The sequence below is a fragment of the Sciurus carolinensis genome, chromosome 10, assembly GCF_902686445.1.
Source record: "Sciurus carolinensis chromosome 10, mSciCar1.2, whole genome shotgun sequence".
Classification (NCBI taxonomy): Eukaryota; Metazoa; Chordata; class Mammalia; order Rodentia; family Sciuridae; genus Sciurus; species Sciurus carolinensis.
This window is the reverse complement of record NC_062222.1, coordinates 44,668,326-44,683,954: the sequence shown is the minus strand read 5'-3', so window position 1 is coordinate 44,683,954 and position 15,629 is coordinate 44,668,326.

Below are 15,629 nucleotides of genomic sequence, written 5' to 3'. Positions count from 1 at the left end.
GCATTTGAATAAACTAAGCATACCATGACATATCACAACTTTACAATTTAATCTTTTGAAAATAAACCAGTTTCTCCAAGGGCATATGCTCCTAGCATCTATCAAATAGACAAGATGATTTGTATGTAACTTCTAAAATTTTGCTCCACACTATCTAATTATTTTTCCTTTTGGCAAAAGCTTCTGAACACCTGTTGAAGTTATGACTGGTCTGTCCTTTGGGGACAATAGGGTCAATCAGCTCCCACACACAACATTTTTCTCAAGATTCACCAGGAACGTCACAGAATTGCTGTTGTACAACCAGAGCCATTTAACAGGTGGCTGATCTTGTTTCTCCTCCTCACTTTCCCCATCTCAAGAATGATATGCTATATTGATTTTTTTCTTTTATTTTTCTGCATGCAAATATCCAAAGTAGTGGGGACATTTTTGGAAGCAGACAGAATTTAAGAGAAGATTCATTTCCTGAACCTGCATGGAATATGAGCCTTATTTTTGGAACAGAAGATGGTAGGGGGGTTCCTATTCCTTAAAGCTGAGAAAAAAATATGAACACATCAATCTTTCTATATGATAAGATAGGTGAGTAAACCAGAGTTAATAACAACAAAATGATACACACAAAATGGACATTGTAACCACTTCCCTCTGCAAATTAAGAAAAACTTCATTTGTGATTATACATTCTACTCTTCTCTCAATGAAGCAACAATATATGCTATATATGTGTATAAGAAAACTTTAGTTTTGGTACATTAAGGAACTAAGATGTGGTGGTTCCCAGCATCTGGCCCTTGATTATTTCTTGATCCCCTTTCTACAGTGCAATTCTTTCTCAATTAGTGACAAAGTTTTATTTTAAATTCTGAAACTATACTTCTATTTTCTATAATACGAAGATTTCCTGTTGTATTCTTCAGAATCCTGGTGGGAAATACATTTGCTCCAACTCATCAAGTGAAAATCTCCTGTGAAGCAAGAAACTGAATATATCTGGAAAAGGTTAAGGAGACAAAAAAGGATGGTGAGACACCCAGAGATGTCAATAATGGGACACTATTACCATTACTGGTACTGAAAGAAGGAGGAAATGGTGTTCCAGGAGATCAGGGACCACGTGATGGGAGCTGCAGCAACTGAAGACATTACAGGAAGAAAAGGAAGTAAATTCTCTGACTATTCTTTCCTGCCATCCTCCCATTGATCTTTTCTTGGCTAAATCCAACTGTTGGATAGAAATCAGCTGTTAGGGAATCCAGGTGATGGAATCTGTGGGAATCAGTCTTCCTATGGTACCCTGCAGAGTAGAAAGGACAAAAAATATATCTAAAATTGACACAAAATATAAAGAAAAGAAGGTATAGACATACACAGATAGGACTTGTAAGCAGGTACCAAACTGTTTATCATTAAACAATCTTTATCCCCAGTGGTCTAAAAAAGAAAACCACAGAGAGTTCTCCAGGTGAACACTTGGTAATATATTTGTGTATAAATAACAAGTTTTTATTTCCCCTTATCTCCCCTGTTCTCAAGCTAAATAAGGGTCCCCAAGAGAACAATTCAGAAAGATTGAAAAAAGATGCTGTCTAGAATATTCTCTTGCTGAGAAACAGAAACTCGTGGATCAGCCCTATATTACTACTGGCACAGAGAGAGATAGACTTTTGGACTTTGGAATTTTAGGGCATAGATCCTGGTGTCTGACCTCATTTGGAGAAATAAAGACAGGCTACTACTGGCCAAAATGGTTATGCTGGTTGGATGAAGAAAGAATGGGTTAGTGGGCTCCTTTTGTGTTCACATGGACTAAGTTGACACTGAGGAAGACAGATGGGCATGGAGAAAACAGGAAAACGTTGCACAAAGTGGCTATGAGACGCCAGCAGAAAGAGGATGTGTGAGTAGAATTCAGGGGAGAGTTGGAGGCATGATGGAATCTGTAGGAGATGAGCGATACATTGTCAAGGTACCTGCATGGGAACTCTAAGACACCTACAAAGGTGACCCACAAGACATAGAAACACATGGACTCCTTCCATGACAAAGGATATTTGAGTTGAAAGGACTCTCAACCTCTACTCCTATCTCTTTCTTCTTTCACCTGAAAGAACCTGAAGCAGGGAGAAGAGAGACAAGAACCAGGAAAGTGAAATACTCATTCACTGGATCTACTAACCCACTGCTGGCCACTGATTCACTAAGCAGTGAAAGACAGTAGCTTTGATTTGGATGAGAGATTGAGAAAGGATTTTCCTCTAGGTTGCAATGGACTACTAAATATCTGAAAGCAATATCAAGATCAGACACCTGAAATTCTCTATGCAAAGAATCGCAAAACCTCAGAAAGTCCCAGAAATGGGAGAAAACAGTTCCTCTAAAGTATAAACTGACAACAGGTAGATGAACTGAATTATCTCTAAGAAGCAATCTGATCCCCAGATTTTCTTCCCTTCTCCTGTTCCAGCCATGGACTACTCTTCCTCTATTCCAGAGGAGACTGAAGTAACATCCCTTCCTTAAGAAGGAAGACGCTTAAGTTTACACAACTAGCTGGGCATGGTAGTGCATGCCTATAATCCCAGGGGCTCAGGAGACCGAGGCAGGAGGATGGTGAGTTCAAAACCAACCTCAGCAACTTAAAGAGACTCTGAGCAACTTAGTAAGACCCTGTCTCAAAATTTTAAAAACAGACTTTGAAAGTAGCTTAGTGGGTAAGTGCCCCTAGGTCCAATCTCTGGTACCAGGAATTGCACAATTTTTTGAGAGTGAGACAGCATAATGAAAAGAGATTACCTGATAGTTGGACCCCTAAAAATGGAAGCCCCTAGCCCCTTTGCCCACATGTATCCCAGAAAATGGACAGCCAAGGCTTATACACCTCCCTGCCAATGGGCTGAATTCTTATAAAGAATATTTACTAGCCTCAAAGGGAAGACCTTGAAAGAATGAAATAGGACAGTTGATGTCATGGGAGGAAGGAAGAACTTATTTTCCACTAATCTTCTTATTGTTTAAATGGTTTTTCATGTGTGTATATTGTCTTCTGAAAATAATAAATACATGAGCAGTTTAAGAAATGAATGCCTCAAAAAGACATAAGGTAGTAATTCCATGAAACAAGAAAGTGATGCTACAACAAAAGAAAGGTTCAACCATCAAAATAGAACTGTTGGAGATTGAAATCGTGACCACAAATATAAGCTGTGATCAGATAAAAGTTTACAGAGAGAAAAAACAAGTCACATAAAAATGCTTGGGAATCAAAAATGTCATCTTCTCAGTAGCAAAACTGAGCAATAGAGAAATGCCTTCGCTGTTCTCAGGAAGCTGTTTTCTTACCTAGAATTCCAAACCCAGCCAAATTCATGAACATTTTTGAGAGAAAGATCAAAATATGAAAAGTACTACAATAATTTTAATTCTCATCGCCTTTTTCAGATTGCCAACTGTTAGTAAAAAATGAGAGTAAAAGCTATAAAAGGATATGAGATCCAGAAAATAGAAGACTCAACATAGGAGGGAGACAAAGGCCTCTCCTAGGTGTTAATAAAGGGGGGAAATGGGCCTAGAAAGCAATTACTAAAGAGTGAGGCAAAGGACAGAGACTCTGTAAAGGATGCACCCAAGAAGAAAGAAAGATGGAAAGATGTGATCTAAGGAAGGGAGAGGGGGAGGGAGAGAAGGGTAAAAGAAAGAGGAATATATGTCTTTAAATTGAAAGAACTTTTGTAATTCCCAGAAAGTTGGAGAATAGGTTAGAGAATGTATCTAAAAATCAGTTAAAAGAGAGAGGCAATTATTAACTCTAAGAAATAATGACAGTAAACAACATGACTCAGTTGCAAAAATCATTCATTTACTTTTAACACTGAATTTTGCTTTAACCCAAAAGTACATGTTGGGAGAGTGAACGGCAGGGTGCGCGGCAGGGAGCAGAGTATATTGCAAGTTAAGAGAGCTGAGACCTCATCTTTCACAATAGTTGTCAAAAATTGACAAATCAAGGAATAGCAGTTTGGGATGTTGTTTTTTAAATAGAGGTAAATGGGGGGGAAAGGCTAAAAGAATTAGAAGAAGATGGCTTTGCAGAGTGAGAATTGAGGAAGAACTGGGTAAGGATTAGTCAAAATTTTTGTTCTAAGCTTGACACTATTATTTCAAATTTTAAAATTATTTCTATACATATTTATAGGCTGTATGTACATATATATAACTTCAATAGAGATTAAATTTTAAATTAAAAATCAAAGAATCAACAATATAGTAACAACACCATACTTTTCTTGAGTAGAGACCAGTTAAACAATTCAGCCTAATTAGAACTACACATATTAATTCAAAAGCAAACCACTTAACCCACACAGGAAAGGCCCCAAAAAGTCACTACACAGAAACAATTTACAGCACAGAAATGATGTAACACAAGTAAGAGAGGCCCCTTCTCCACCTGGAGTGCTTTAACTCTGTCTCAAGTCAAGTACATTCTGGAATATTTATCATTTCAATCAATTTAACTTTCACCTAATACGTGGCAGACATTGACCTTTCCTCTACAAGGAAATGGTAAACCTATTGGTTGACTGTGCAGAGATCTGACTGCAAAAATCAATGCGTATCCACAGTTCCTTTGCAAAATATAGCTTGATGGTAAAGGGCTTCATGTGCTCCCAAAAGGGGAAACCAAATTGAGAAGGCCATGGAAAAGGGAGCAGAAGCAGAAAGGGTGCTAAGTCCCAAGTAAACCACGGGACAGAGTGTTTCCAGCTTCCAATGGGCAGGACTACAAAGACAACATAAATGTTCCCATTCTCTTGCTTCATATCAGAAATTCTCAAGGATATATTTTAAAATGTGTATGTACTTTCCTGGTCTCAAATAGCTTTTCCAGTCATATGTTAGGATAGAGAAATTGTTCAAAAGCTTTCAAGACAAAACAAATCTATCCTTCCTTCTGCTTTATGAAGTAATAGAATAATCAGCAGCTTTCCCACGTTTTTTTAAGTCCTGACACTTTTTTTCCATTATAAACCAATAAGGCAAGATACTTAAGAAGTATAAAGGGGGAAGTGTCAGAGACATTTACTTTTCAAACTACCCTTCAGTGTCAATGTGAACAATACAAACACCGGATTTGGAATCAATATTACAATTCTTAGTCAATCTTGTGTTGATATTACCATCCTCAATTAGTCAATATTGTGATAATATTGCCAACCTCCTGATTCTTAGCATTAGAGACAATCTATGCATTTAATAACTAGATAATCTAAATTGGTTGGCATAATAGGTTCATAATTGTCTTTATTATCATTCTCTCCACAGTAGTTTAAATTAAAGTCAGAAAGAACTTTGCATATACTGTTCCCACCAAATCCCTTTCGAGATTAAGAACATTAGTGGAAAGAAAGAGTGCTAAATATTTTTATTGCTATATTAATGTGAAGAGTTCATTAGACAAGGATAAGTCCCTTGTCCTAAAGGAAGGTATCAATTAATGCTCTTCAACAAATATTTCATCAGTACCCTTGTAGGCATATGGTTGGAGGGAGGGAGAATGAAATGACTTTTAGTCCATGTGTTGTGAGCAGGAAGGGGTGTGTTTCATTTGGAATAAGCATTTGTATTGCAAAGCAAGATCACTCAAAGCTCTCTTTTACATTGTGTGTGGTGTCCAGAATGTTCATAATGGTGGCCTGGTCCTTGAGTGACTACAACATATGGAGCCTCTCAGACAATTCACAATTGACAGTGTAAGGAGGAAATAATACCTACTCTCAGATTTGTGAGTTTGTTACTAGCCTAACCTAATCTAACCTAACTAGTCTACCCTACCTAACTAGAGAAGAAAATTCCCTATCTGACCAGCAGCCCACCAGATTCCTTCTTTCTCTTTCTCTCCCCTCCTCTATCCCTTCCCTTCTCCTTCTTGTTCTTTTTTTTTTTTTTTATCTATTTGGTCTAAAATAAATAATAACTTGGCAGTAAGCATTCAACTGAAAGGTGACATGGCCATGTGCATGCTGATGAGTACACACAGAAAGAAAGACTGAAAAAAAAAGTGGGACTACCTGCCTATTCCGTGCAGGAGCAGAGATGAGACTTTCAACCTCACAGGAAACAAGAGTAACTGAATGACATTTCTGTGCTTCCTTTGAACAGGACTGTATTTCTTTTTATTTTTTTTCCTCAGAAACATCATTATATTGTCTTGCAGGTCTTTTTACTACTTGAGCTAGTTCGAATTGGTTTCTTTTCCTTGCAATAAAAAGAATGCTGATTAAAACTGTCTTGGATTAGATCAAGGCACATGGTGCTGAGTAACATTACAGGTAATCTACTGCTAAGAAGAAGAACAGCGGAGAGATTAGAGTGATGATTCCTTGCTCCGCAATCTAAGAGTTAAGCTGAACAGTGTGGTTGCCAATGACAAACTCAGAAATCCCACAAATAAGCCTCAATGAAAATGGAATATCATAATGAATGTTCATTGTCTATTAAATGGAAAAGAAACTCATCCTCTGAATTAAACAACCAGTTATATTCTATGTAGCAAAATATCTATGTAAAATGGGTCATCAATGAAAAATGTTTACATGCAGAGATCTTAACCGAAGGAGAATGTACACTAGGCCCAAGCACAGTTCATCTGGTATGTACAAGAGCTGGAGGGAAAATTGGAACACCTGCAGGAGCATTTGATGATTTAACCAGGGCTTTTGTCTCTTCTGTCAAATCTCTCTGTTAGAAATCCCTCTTTCTGACACAATAACAAGAGAACCAGTTTTTCAAATGAATGTTTTTTTTACTCCAAAGAGCAAGCCAGGACTCATATTCACTGTGTGTGTCACCAGCTCCTTTCAGGAGACAGTTGATAATTACTGCAGGGCTTCACTCGGGAGAGGGTTCGCCCCTGCAACTTTCACTGATTTGTTTAACTAGCAGTGAAATGAGATTTACATGCCTTTCTCCCAAGGTGGTCTTCTCTAAAAACCACAGCAAAATGATCATCTGCAAGCTGAGCTCATGGTAAATAAAACCGGGTCCCTTTTTTTCTAAAGTGGAAGGTCTAATCCTAAAGTCTTGATTGCTTTCCTAATTACAGACTCCAATCATGGCCACAGTACCCAGTGGTGGCAAGAGCACTGTAACTGGTTGCCATATCCCATCCTCATCAGGAACCTCCTCATTCAAACTCAATGCAGAACCATCTTGAATCCATGCTGTTTCAAGTATTGAAAACGTCAGTTAAGTGAGAGTTTCAATTCCTTTTTTATATGGACTCCTCTTTGCCCACTATACCTCTATCTTTCTCTAATTATGTCACCAGAAAAATATGCTCTTTTTTTCCAATACAAAAAAAAAAAAAAAACAGTGCAAAAGACTAGCATCTCTCTGGTGAATAAAGTGCAGAGGAATAACAAAGCAGACCAAATCCCAAAGCCACAGGGGCTTTGTTTTCTCTGCTCATTTCTCAAAAATAGGATGAGTGGAGACAAGCAGGGTGTGTATCCCAGGCAGACTCCGCCCACTTGGCCAGAGGGGCAGCAGATGCAATTCTATGAAGAATTCCAAAGTCTTACTATAAAATCAGAGATGCAGGCAATTCTTTCCAGGAGGAAAATCCACAGAAAAGCATCAGGTCATCCCAGAAGGCCTTAGCTTAAGAAACACTGGTCCCCATCTGTCCACACTCTTCCACTTCACTCTGCTGAGAACCCAAGGTTTCCCTGAAGACCAGCCTCTGTTCTAGGAACTATGCCAACTCCACTCTGGGAGGAAGAACCAGAGAAAACCTTCTAACTGAAGCATAGACATAGAACATAGTACTTCATTAATTCAGTGGCTCTCCTGCCCCCATTTTCCTAAAGTGGTTTGCAAGTGTGAGGTATTATTAAGTTCTTTTTTAGAAAGCAGGAAACCAAATGAGGTAGAATAAAGGATTTAAGCCTAATTCAGCCAGCAAGGTGGTTTAAAAAAAAATGAGGGAAGGGCCCAGAAATACTTATTGTAAACTGAGTGTCTAGTATCTTTAAGATGTGCCAGGGGCCCCAGCTACAAACCCTCCTCAACCTCAAGGAAGAAGGTGAGGCAGCTATTCCTGAGGGGATTCAAAAAGGTAATGAGAAGAATTTCATCAGTGAGAGGTCACTAGAAGGTCCTATCCAAGCCCAATCTTGGAGATTAAGGAATCAGAGCAGGAGAAACCACATCAGTGGTGGGTCTATTGCTTCACTGTAGAGCTACATTATAAAGCTCCCTCAGCTGGTCCAGGAACAAAGCCAGCATGTGGGGCTGTGTAGTGAGGTCTAATTTCTATAATTACTGACTTAGACAAGAAATGACCTGCCTATGCATCTTTTTTCTCACAAAAAGTGAATGCAAATAAGGTTGAATCACATTGTAATTTTCATTCACTCCAACTACCTCTGTAGTTACTTTTATATATCCAGGGTGTTTTCCAATTGTAAAAAAAAAAAAAAAATACTATAAACAAAAGATAGTTGTATTTTTAAAAATATGTAGAATGATTATAGAATTATTGGCATGATCAATTAATAATTCTGTTCTTATTCTGACATGCTTCTCATCTTCCTTCACATGAAGACTATTAAGCATGTGATATACTCATTTGTCCACACAAAAAATAAAAGCTTAATACGACCCATCATCTCATCTTACATCCTTGCTGTATAGACAGTAGTTCCTTTTCTGGACAATCTTCAAGAGAAAGCCCCTTTCTCTTTGTAGAATCAATAATTACCTATTCCAGTCAATTTCAATTGAGATCAAATTTCATCTGGTGGGATAGATCAGAAAGATTAGATCCATTTGACTCACTTTATTTATTTATTTTTTTTGAGGTCTTTAGTGCCCAGATATGTACAGATTGGACAAGAGACCATGGAGGACATAATTTTAATTTTGTTGTATCTAGAGAACCTTAAATATATTTTAGCATTTTATATTCTTAAACACTCTGTATTTCTGAACACCACACATTCTTTTGAGTTGACTTACTCTAATACAATTTCCAGTTTGCAGATAAGGAAACTGAGGCACCAAAACAGATTAGATCTATCATCATTCTTCACAGTTAAGGGTCTACTGTTGACAATACCAAGAGAGACAACAGGGCAAGTCAATTACCAAGCTGGATTAAACCTTCATGTTCTTCTAGGTCTATGCTTGATCAAGGAACCACCTTGTCATTTCCACATGGTCATGGAAGTGGGTAAACATTTTATAATGTCACAGACTTTAAAGGAATCCTATCTTTATTCAGTGGGTCTTTTATCTTGGTCCTTCTTATTTCAGATCAGCTGTCTGCATATTTCCATGTTTTGAGTATCCTCAAGAGCAGGATTGTAAAGAATACAAAAATAAATCCGACCATAAAGATTATCAGTCTGAATGCCACTAGGAGACAAAAGAAACTGCCACAAGGAACAAGGGAAATTAACATTCTTTCCTATCCACCTGGCAAGAATTGAGGTCAAAATGAACTTGTTGCAAGCTCTGTTAACATGGAAGCTAGAAACTCCTCTAAAATACTCTGGAACTACTAATTATGAGGTTGTCAAGGACCCTTTTATCATCTCACTCTCCCCCATTAACTTCATGTTTTGTGAGAGTCTCTTTATTAAACTGCTTTGAATCCTTTCTGAAACAAAATAAGGAATGAATTAATGGTTAGATGAATAGTAGAAAACATGTAAGCTCTATTCTCAGAAAGACCTGGCACTGAATACCAGCTCTGACATTTATTAGGTGGGTGACTTTGAGTAAGTTACTTAGCCTGTCTAAGCCACTGAACTTCTCGGGGACACATTGTTCTCATTTGTTTAAAAATAATGGGTAACAATGCCTTCCTCTTATAAAGATTAAAAGAGAATGTACATAAAACCCTTGGCACATAGTAGATATTCAGTGATGGGTAGCCATTAATTAGAGTTTGTAATCAGCCTAAATTATCAGTAAAACCATTCTGTATCAATGTAGTGGGAGGAGGGGGGGAGAGAGCTTGCAATTTAAATTAGCTCTAACACATGCAAATGACGCTTTCTATTTAGGCATTTTGGAAATCGTTTTCAGGTGCCCAATTATTCCAGTTTTAATAGGTATCCAGGGGCTGCCAGTAGATCAAATGCAATGTTAACACTCTACCTTTCTATGCAAAGCAAAATGCATAGAAATAATGAAATTATTTCACCAATGCCTTTAGAAAGAAATAATGATGTTCAAAGTTTTCTTGATCTAATTCTCAGAGCCTATTAAGTGATTTAATTTAATATTCAATCTTTAAATTCAGTTACCTAAAGTATTTTTTTGAGAAACTGAAATTTCTTCATTAGAATGTGTGCGCCTGGATTCAGTCAATTGATTTCATGTGACAATACATGTGCTATTTAAAACTTCTGAGCTATGAATTCTCATACATCATATGGAAAGTTTAAACAAGGTTTACAGTTGAACAGTTTTCTTTAACTACATGAGTCATTTTGTTTTCACTGGAGATGGGCAGTGATGGGTAGGGGACACCATTGAAGTAGAAGAGGGAAACAAACACTTGGCACACAGCAGCCATATTATCTTTTCAAATTGAAAGGAATTATCTAGGTCATGCATTCAAACTCTAAAATTCTATGGTTCTCAGAAGACAAGGATTCTATCATATATCAATATATATCTTTTTATTCCTTCCCCACCACAATCTCAATGTAATCCTTTCCCTACAGTAAGTATTTAACAGTTGTCAATGAAGAAACAAACAAATGAATGCACAAACTTTTTAAAAAAATTCTAAATGCTGTTGTCTAATAGCCAAAAAACTGTCTCGGATTTTGCTCTTCTTATATCTCTAATTTCAATGCATGAATATACAACTACTGTGATATGTGCCTGAAAGTATCTCCCACGAGATCAAGGGACTATGTGGAAAATAGCTGCAATGGTGATTGATCACCAAATGGAAAAAATGCTAACATTTACAACAGAAAGGAGAGCAATGACATTTTCTGGGTTTCCATTTCAAATAAAAAGGTAGTGGAACAATCAGAAAAATGCCAAGAAAATTAATTCAATATGCATAGAAGATAGAATTCCAATCAAACGATGGGTTTTAGAAATCTACATAGTCACGTGGGAGGGAATCAACAGTAAAAGTCCAAGGACTTCTGTTTTAGTTTTACACTTACTTTGGATGAAGCCACAAACTTTGCAAACCATATGATGGATACTCTCTGCTGGATATTTTTAATTTGATCTAATTGTTCTCGACAGTTCCCTATGCCATGTCATGCATTATGCACATTAAAAATCAGCTGTGGGTAGGGAAACTATTCCAGTGGGAATAGGAAACAGAAAAAAATCAAGTTGTTTTCCTTTAAAATTGAAATAAGCTATCCAAGTCATCCTGAACTGCATTATTTTATGTATGGAAAAAAGGAAGCAAAGTTAGCAAAAATCATATTATAGTTTGATGCTGAGTTAGCTTTCATTATTATCTTTTGAATAAATCAATAGATTATCACATCCACAGTGCACTTCATCTTTTAAATTATGCTAAATTAGCTAGATTTTACATAGGAATTAAGGTAGTGCTTTATTGATGGCTTCATTTAAGCAAGCTGTATTTCATTTTCAAATTGGAATGAGATGTGTTAACATGTTTTCACAGCCAGTTCCTGTCACCTATCCAACCCTCTCACTTTCCACCTCTAAAGAGTGTTGGTTTGGCCTCTGCAACTTCCCTACCCTCTCAGGAGAATTCTACCTTACCAGTCCAAAGACCCTGCTCATATTTTCTGAGTATCTTCAGAAACGCTCACAGAGTAACCTGAATATCCCCTGAGCCCCAGTAGCTACAGGTTCCAGGTAACATCAATTTCCTGCTAGTTCACCAAGAGGAGAAAGACTAGTTACTCACGTGTAATCAGACCAGCTGCTCACAGTTCTTTCCTAACTTGCCCAGTACTTTCTTTTGGCTCAGTCAGCATGTTTTATCAAGTAGCCCATCCAAATCTTGACTCTGACCCTAATAAGATTCCTATTAAAATATCGGCTATCGAGGCATAAAATATGCAAAATACATAACTGGATTTGACTAGTAAACAATAATGGTAAAACAAATAATTAATAATATCATTAGGAATCGTTTCAGTGGTAAGAGTTAGGAATCAAAAGAGCAAGACAGTAAATAGAAGTCATGAATGCATCATTCAAATGGATTCATTAAATAATGGGATGGAAGTTGGTGGATGCTGAAAAGTAAAGCATGAGCTTAGAGCAGGAATCAGCAAAACTATCCTGGCTCCTGCTTTCCAATAAAGTTTTATTAAAACACAGTTATTGCCATTCATTTGTATGCTATCTACTACGGTTGCTTTCACACTATAACAGAATAGTTTTAGTAGAAACTATCTGGCATACATAGGTTAAAAAATTTACTATCTGTCCTCCTGTAGACAAAATGTTTGACAATCTCTGTCTTTGACTGAAGGAAACATGAAAAATAAGTCTGATTATGAACTTAATGCAAACCTAAGTTCACATCTCAAATAATTTCACACTTTATGCTCTATTTAGGTGATCTCCATTCCATCATTTAGTTGAAGTGATAAATTTGAAGAAATCTATCCTTCATACAGATTTTTTATATTATTTACATATGTAAAGCTAATGAGATAAAGAATCCTTTTGTCCACTATAGCAAAACTTTTAGTTCTTTGTATATTGGAATTGTAACATTTTGCAAATATTAGAATACTGTAAAAGCATTTGAGGAAGATAAAGAAAAAGAAAAGACCTTTAGTGATGTTTTAGGGAAATAGTTTGAAAGATCTCAAAGAAAGAATAGGTATTGTCAAAGATCTCTGTGGTCCCAAAGTTCCAATGGCCATCTGTTTTGTAGTTAATTAAAACAGCCCACTGACCTTGCTTCTGTTGATGAAGCGGTTCGACTGCACTGTACCACTCCTGGGGTCTGAGATCCTATTCAGTGTCAGGAAGTCTAATGACAGTCACTCCCATCTTCAGCCTAGAGAGAACAAATATTCTAGTACTATAGAATGTTGATGTACTACTCAGTATTTAAACTTACTGATTACTACTCAGTATTTAAAAATACTGATGTATTTTAAAATTTTTAGTGAAAGAGGTAACCTCTAATCCTTCTTGAATCCTCGAGACTGAAATAGATGAATAGTTTAATAGCATGTACAAAACTATGGGGGTGGGGGAGATTCTCTAAATCTGAAAAATAGAAAATTGATTTTCATGACCATATGGGAAATTTGGGCTCTTCTTCCATTTATCATCTCTCATTCAGTTTCCAAATCCAGAGTCCCTTAGATGAAAATAATACTAGGATATCTGTAGGAAGAAGTCTTTGAGAGCATCACCGAGAAGTGTTGTAAATCTTCCCTCTACCTTTTTATAAGAGAATCAAGGACATTTACACATCCTCACTCATCCCAGGACTTTATTGAGCATCTTTTTGCTAGAATGAGCAGTGGAAGGCTCAAGTACAGTCCTTGGTGTGAGAAAATACCTTGCAAAGTATAGTGTATTCTTGAGTGTGGTTGCATTATAAATCAGTTATCCATATATGCTACAACACATATTGTTGGAACCAAAGGATGAAAATCAGAGTGACAACCGATACTCACAATGCCAAAATTTTGCTTCTCAGCACTAGAGGTCCTTGAGATGCTTTCAAAGGGTCTACAAGGTCAAGCTATTCTCATAATTATGCTAAGATATTATTTTTCTTTTCCACTGCATTAATATTTGCACTGATGGTGGGTAAAACTGCAAGTGCTAAAGCATGAACCAGAACAGGGACACCAAACTGTGGTAGCCTCAGCCATTTCATTCTTCACCTGGGTGCACTCAAAATGGGCATGAGAAAACAGAGTCAATTTCACCTAAGAATGTTCTTGATGAAAAAAAAAAAAAAAAGAATATTCTTGATGAATCAGGAAAAAAAAAAACTTTGTTTATTAATTCTTGACCCAGAAGTGCATGTCTTAATATTCTCTGTAATGAAAGGAAAAGGACACAGAAAGCACTTTGGCTGCATACCAGACAATAACTTGAGAAAAACACCCGACCTAGGCATATTTTCAATTTTCCATGGAACACCATTCTTATTTTTTAAAAAATGACTGACAGATTATGGCTACTCAGATTGAGATTGGAAAACATTTTCTAGAAGATGAACAAAGTTCGTTGCTTTAATGAAAAACAACTGTGTTGTTTTGGTCAAGGTTCCCTAGAAGAACAGAATCAATAGAATGTACACAGGCAGATTTATTAGATTCATTTACAGAGGATGAATAGTCCCACAATGGCCATCTGCAGGCCATTCCTTTCCCTAAAGAGCCAAGGAAACCAGTAACTGCTCAACCCAAGAAGCTGGAATCCTCGGAGTAAGAGAGATCAATGATGAAGACCCCATTTGAGGTTGAAGGTCTGGAAGTTCCCTAGAGAGTCACTGGTACAAGTCCAATTCACAGGTTGAAAAATCTAGAGTCTGATGTCTACAGATGCAGCAGCAAAAAAAAAAAAAACATCTTCTAAAGATGAATCTAGTTTGTGTGTGCATACAATTTCTCCCTTTTTTCCCTCTATTAAAGCCCCTAGTCTATTGGACAGTACTGTCCACATTCAGAGGAAATCTTTCCCCTCAGTCTGCAGATCCACAAACCAATCATCTCTGTAAAATACATCCATATATTAGCTTTATCATTTTTGAGGCATCCCTCAAAGTTGACAACCAAGGGGCCAATGACACAATTCAAGTTTTCAGGAGAAATGAAAATTTTGGAAAATTAATATCCATCACTGTGAATTTGACAGTTTTTCAAAACACAAAGACTTCCTGATGAGATCATTGGTAATAATAACAAATGTGATTTTTTTTTTTTGGGGTGCTGGGGATCGAACCCAGGGCCTTGTGCTTGCAAGGCAAGCACCCTACCGACTGAGCTATCTCCCCAGCCCAACAAATGTGAATTTTGATACTGTATAATGAAATGGGTCAATCTTTGGAGGCTCTGAATAACTCAAAGAACAAATATTTTCAAACAACCCAAGTGTAAAGATTACAAAAATCACAAAAGATCCATTAAAAGTGCAAACTAAACCAATAGATTTTTAATGTAACAGAGTACTAAATGTTTACAGGTAATGGTATCAGATGCCCCCGCAGCTAAGCTGTAAAAAACTACAGCTTATCAAGTTTTAGTGTGGATCAAAAGGAGATCCACAATTATATGAAGACTTTTAAAATAGCTTCTTTCTCCAGTATATATCTGTGTGAGGCTGAATGTTTTACAAATATTTCACCCCAAAAAGCGCATCCCAGTAGAGTGCTCGTAGAAATACAGCTGTCTTCTATTAAGCCAGACATTAAAGAGACTTGCAAAAATGTAAAACTACACCACTCATCTCTATAGTTATTTTCCATTAAAAATATGTTCTCTATGTTAACACACAATGGCCCTATTTTCTTTACTTATAATGAAGTAATAAATGTGTCAAAATTGTCCTAGATTTAATTTCTAATACGGTAAATATCAATAGCTACAAACCATGTAAACAAATATTCTTTGAGGACTTCA